The following is a 6,000-nucleotide window of genomic DNA, read 5'->3' on the forward strand; positions in this document are numbered from 1 at the left end:
CCTCCCGAGCTACAGGAGCATGGCCAACGAAGGGAGGAAGGGAGTTGGCTAGGTTGGAGCAATAAAACCACGCCGCATGCCAGCCCTTAAGGGAGGTCTTCATTGGCAGGGAAAGCCAGGCTTTTTTACTCCCCTCACAAAGCTGAACGCAAGCGCCGCCCACCACCGATGGGTGATTCCGGTTGAGTTGGGGCTTAACGGTGAAGAGATGGCGGAAGAGGTTGAAGTGAGGGGGATTCCAAGGAAGGTCTCGCAAGTGTATACAAACACCGCGATCTGAAGAATGAAATTGGGATTCAAGTGATGAAGTTCGATTCCATAAAAGTCCAATAAACCCCAGAAAAAAGAAGACACCGGCAGCCCGAAACCTCGCTCAAAGAATGGCTCGAATACTACTACTTCCCGCGAGTCGGGGGGTAGGGAATTCCTCACCGTAAGTGCCGCGGTACCCGCCTGCTTCCTTGCTCTGGATCAAGCCGGCTCTAGACAGGTCGGAGAGGTTCTGGTCGGAGATGATGGAGGACTGCCATGCGTGCAGCGGCAACGTTTTCCCTGAATCCGCCGGGGAAGCCATCGGGGGCTTTCTTCGGTAGGCTGGAGGGGAAGCGTGGGTGCGGTGAGCGGAGGAGAGGCTAGGGCTTTAGGCGTGGAGGCTAGGGTTCGGTGAGCGTGGGATCGCCGGAGCAAATTGGGGCTACAGTGACTAGCGTGGCGAGGAAGAAGATGAATGGGCAGAGTAACGGGAGGCTTAAATGGGCTGCTAATGGGCCTAACAGCTAGAAAAATTACGTTACTAGGCTAAGTATCGTTATGTTCCCACGCGGGCAGACCGGGCCAAAATTTTCGGCGCTAGCATAACGGATACCATGCTATTTTTAAGGAACATTACGAGTTTTATGGGTGTGCCAGACGGTGATATGAAATCCGTAATTTCCTTCAAATCGGGAATCGACTGTACGCCTATGTTATGCGCCCATGGCCGCACTCGGGCAGGCGTCGGCGATATCGCCCATGGCACTTAATTGTGCTTTTTAGCCTATGCCTAAACTTTGAGTAAACCTGAATATACTTGGTATTAACTACTCGGCTGTAACGGTTGAGCTAGTCAGCGTAACCTATCCCATGGGCAGAACATAGCCGAAGGCTGTATGTCTGGAGAAACACGGCACAAAATCATTTCCAAACCACTCGGGTTCGGAGGCACTACTAACAGTGCAGCTCGAGTGAGAAAGCCTTTTTGGTAACAGTCCATAGATGACTCTATGATTAATCGTTGCGCATTTAAGCATAGAGTTGGGGCCTACACCTACTCTATGTTTATTGCCGACACCAATCGTCGACACAAACCAACGTAGATCGCTCAAAGTGTTCGACCCGATCAACTCAAAACACGAAAGTGATCTAAGTTGAAACTGATACAATAACTAGCAATCGCACAACTAGATTAGAAGATCCGACCAAACCGAGACAGTCCTAATTTAGCCGATGCGATTACCGTGGTCCGGCGGAACGTAGGACTTACCCCTCCACTGAAGATCGAAGCGATGCAACCCCGCGTCAGGTGCCAAGTTCCGCCGTTGTTAAAACCTCGGAAGAGGGTACGTGGCGATGCGCCGAAAAAAGTTGATCTAATTGATGTGTAGATGATTTACAATGACCCCGAGCATACATATTTATACCCTTGGGTAGAGGCTAATCCGTGTTGGACACGACATATAACTCCTAATAGATAAAAAGAAATAACAAACTATTATTTAGACTCTATCCCTAACACACAAGTCCCGATCGAACTCTAACCATCTCAGTGATAAAATAAAAATCCTAACTAACTCTAATTAATAGATAAATTTACGCCGCCAAGCCTTGGTCTTCATGATTCCTTCTCGAATTTGGTCTCTTCTATATAAGATTTTCATCTGCTAGTTACGTCTTTTCTCAACCGAATTCACTAAGAAAATTTACCAATTTTTGGTGTAAACATGTGGATGTACGGCCACATGGACGCCGCCACGCTCTGGCGCTTCATGGCGGCGCACAGGCGGGAGCTCGCCACCGTTCGGAAGGAGGTCGGCCCAGCCGTCGCCGTGGAGGTCGACCCGCCCCGCCTCGTGCTCGATGTCCTCAGCGACTTGTTGGGCGCGGAAAAAGGCGCCGGTAAGGACCAGTGTTGGGTGCTCGGCATACTGCTTCGCTCGTTGTTCGAGCCTGCGCCCGCCGCCGCCACCGTCCCGCACCCAAGCCGCCCATGCCCGCGCTTGTCATTGCCGCCCGCGCCCTCGCATGCTGCCGCCACCTGCGCTCCAGCCACCGGCCACAATGGGAGGGGAGAGAGGGGGATTTTTTTTATTTTCTTATTAGGCTAACAAGTAGGCTTCATATTTTATTGAGTATTTTTTTTCTGATTTGGTAACTGATATGTAGGTTCCATGAATTTTTTAATATATTTTTTGCTGACTGTGATGTCACGCCAGCAAAACCACCATCCAATACTACCAAGGGACCTGATTTGAATGATTTTCGTAACTTCGAGGACCAATATTTCTCGTATTGTGGTCAAGGACGATTTTGATTGTTCGTGACAACATTTGAGACCAAAAGTGAAATTATTCCAATCGAAGATGAGACCTTGGCTATGACTCTCAACTGCTGACACTGCAGCTGTGTGCAGGCCCATTTACATTTTATTTCAACAGTAAACATTACCATTTTCCAAGACAAGCTGCACTACTTATTGATCTACACCGCATCTCTCCCTACTTATCCTTATAAGTAAATGTTAAAATTTTCAATTTTAGATTTTTTTACTGTTTTAGTAAAAACACGTATGTAAAAGTTTTATTAATAAACTATTTTTCGTTTTTAAATATGTTGTTTAACCAATTGCCAATTTTTACCTGGTGTCTTGACCTTTGGTGCCTTGTGTAAAATTTTCACAATTTGATTATAGCTGGTGGGATTGACCATAATGTTTGTGACGTAAATTAACCTATGTGACCACAATAGTGGTTGGTTACATCTCGGGCATAATGCTATATCTTAAAAAACAACTTTATTTTTAGCACATCTTGTACATATAGATATAAAGTCATAAAAAAATTATAATGTTCCTCGCTTTCTGAAGGTTAATTGCATCGCTCTCCCAAGCTCTATTATAATTGTCTCCTACTTTCTCAAACTCTAAAATATTTATCCCTTACTTTCTCAAACTTGATTAGTTTGAAAAGATGATTAAAGTATTTGTGAGACAAATGAAGAGGGTAACAATGAAGTCTTTGTGGGACATATAATTAGTATTACATTAGGCAGGCCTTAGCATCTTTACATTTTTATCCTTACACAAGAATTTTAATGATATTTTTTGCATATAGAAAGCATTGGTGGGTTTTAGATACTTTAAAAAAGGTTAAAATATGTGGTCAGTATTAGATAAAATTGTTTTCTATGGATGGTTTGTTTGCATCAAAATAACTGGTTGCAGTCTGTGGAGTTTAACTCCTACCCGTCTGGATTTAAGTCGTAGAGCGATACATGTGCTAGCATTTTCGATGAATTATTCGTTCATATATATATATATATATATATATATATATATATATATATATATATATATATATATATATATATATATATATATGCACACTATAGTCGACGACACGGTGACTGCGCTAATCTTAAAACATAGCAATATAGGCGTTTACAGGTGCTTAAGGGATATATAGAATATGTGTGTTGTTTATGGACGACTATACGTGTATGTTTATAAGCGTATATATTTGGACTGTGTTTCAGAAAAAAAAAATACCAAACTCAATGGAAGATTTAAGCACATTTAGCAAGGCTTCGAACTCTAGCTCCAAACTCTACACTCCTACTCCAGAGAGAGTTGGGAGCTAGAGCCGTGTCAAATGGGATTAATCTTCTAATCAAACATGGCAAGATAAATTTTCCCAACATGACATGTTTTTTTAGGACTTAACTTAGGGTGGAGTTTTGTTTTGCTGATTCACTCCATACCAAAAGACCCAGTAACATCAAATTTTCAGATATAATTACGTGAAATTGTTACCAACCTGCCCATAATCTATTCTTTTTCTCTCTCTATACGATCTTTTTTACGACGAACAAAATAACCATATAATTATGTTCTAATTTTAAAGAAAAATAATCAGTATTGAATTATTAAAAAAATCAATTTCATGACTTCCAATTAGCCAAATAATTTTAAGTTGCTCCTCAGCATAGCTCTTACTGAAGTGAGAGTTTAGAGTTAAAAGACCTCCGGCATCGCAGGACAACGTATACGCAGTTATAAAAGAAACGTGAAATAGACTCCGCGCGCTCTGGAAAAATAAAACTCATCGTGCTTCAACCCTATCCATTGCATTGCATTCACAAGAAAATTTTCAATACCACGCCCCGATTCGATTATGCCCCGGTCGCGCGCACGTTAGCTGCGCGTGGACCTGGACGCGCGGCGCCGACCTAACTGATCGATCACCGGCGCTACACAGATGCACGCATGCGCACGCACGTTAAGGCCGACACGTAGTACATATACAAACAAGAACAAGCAGCCATCGACACGTACTCTGTACATTTTAAAATAAATTTATTTTTTAGTTTTTATGTACGGTGTTTAACTTTTTATTTTATTTATAAATATAATGAATATTTTCTTAGGATTATATTAGATGATGAAACATAAGTATGACTAGTTTTAATATTTTTTCTACAAAATTTATAATAAAACGGATGGTGAAGAAACTAAAAACATTTTTTTATGGAGGAAATACTTAATTTAGACGCAGCGAGCGGCGCTGATCGGATCCCTCACTGATTAAATACCGTATAATACTACACTGCATACCTAGCTAGCTCGCAGATCCTTCGACCTCCACATATCCACACGCATGTGCGCGCCGCGCCAATGATAAGTCACCCGCGCCGCGCGTTATCCCATTTTTCACGCTTGTAACAGTTGTGTGCTCGTGAGTGTAGTAAGCTAAATTTAAATTTTAAAACTCAGGATTTTGAATTTATTTTAGTATTTTCATCGTAGTTTATTTTTTATTTTAATACTAAAATAGATGTATAAAAGTTTTACCATATTTTCTAATTATTAATATGTTTATTTTGCTTATGTTTAAATTAATTGAGCCCAACGTAACATAGCTGTAGCTACCGTGGCTACATCCATGGTACATGCGCACAGAAGTATACAAAACGGCAGAAACACGTACACTCGCGCGCGTATAGTTTACGTACCGATAGATTGCAGGCCTACGATAGCAACGAAACCGAAGGAATCTGCAACGTGGGTGTGTGTCGACTTGCGGCCTTCGGCGCCACGCACACCTGTCCGCCGTTCCACGTTACTTTATTAATTTATTTAATCCATTTGTTTATTCCGATGATCAGTTTGTCTGTTTACATGCACGCATGAATGATGTATATACATGCATGCATGTATGTATGTATCTGATCTATAATTAATTCAGGTTTTTAATGACAATGTATGCATATATGCATCTCTCCTGCTAGCTGCAACTGATCAACCAAACATGTGTCGTGTCGCTAGCGAAGAATTAATCATGTCTCATGCAATGCAAGCTAGCTACGTGTTCGTATCAAATCTTTATATATATAGTATATATATACAGTGTATATGCTGCTTCTTACGAGCTTCCATTGTTCCCTGGCTTAATTATTGATTGATTGTGTCCGAATATTTGTCTAGATATATATCATATATACGGAGTATATATGTATACAACGATCTAGCTAGTAGGCAGGCAGCAAAGCAAATGGTTTGTCTCGGATAAGACAAAGCGCTATTTGGTCGACCGGACCAACTGACCTTATTTCTCGGATCTCTCCGCACGTGGTAAGATCCTGTTATTTCGGCATCTAAACTTTCGTTCCGCATTAATTAATTAATTAACCTCCGCCGATAGAGATAACGTCCTTCATATACATTTTACCCCACGTTAAGTTCAATCA

The sequence above is a fragment of the Oryza brachyantha genome, chromosome 5 (genome assembly GCF_000231095.2).
Source record: "Oryza brachyantha chromosome 5, ObraRS2, whole genome shotgun sequence".
Classification (NCBI taxonomy): domain Eukaryota; kingdom Viridiplantae; phylum Streptophyta; class Magnoliopsida; order Poales; family Poaceae; genus Oryza; species Oryza brachyantha.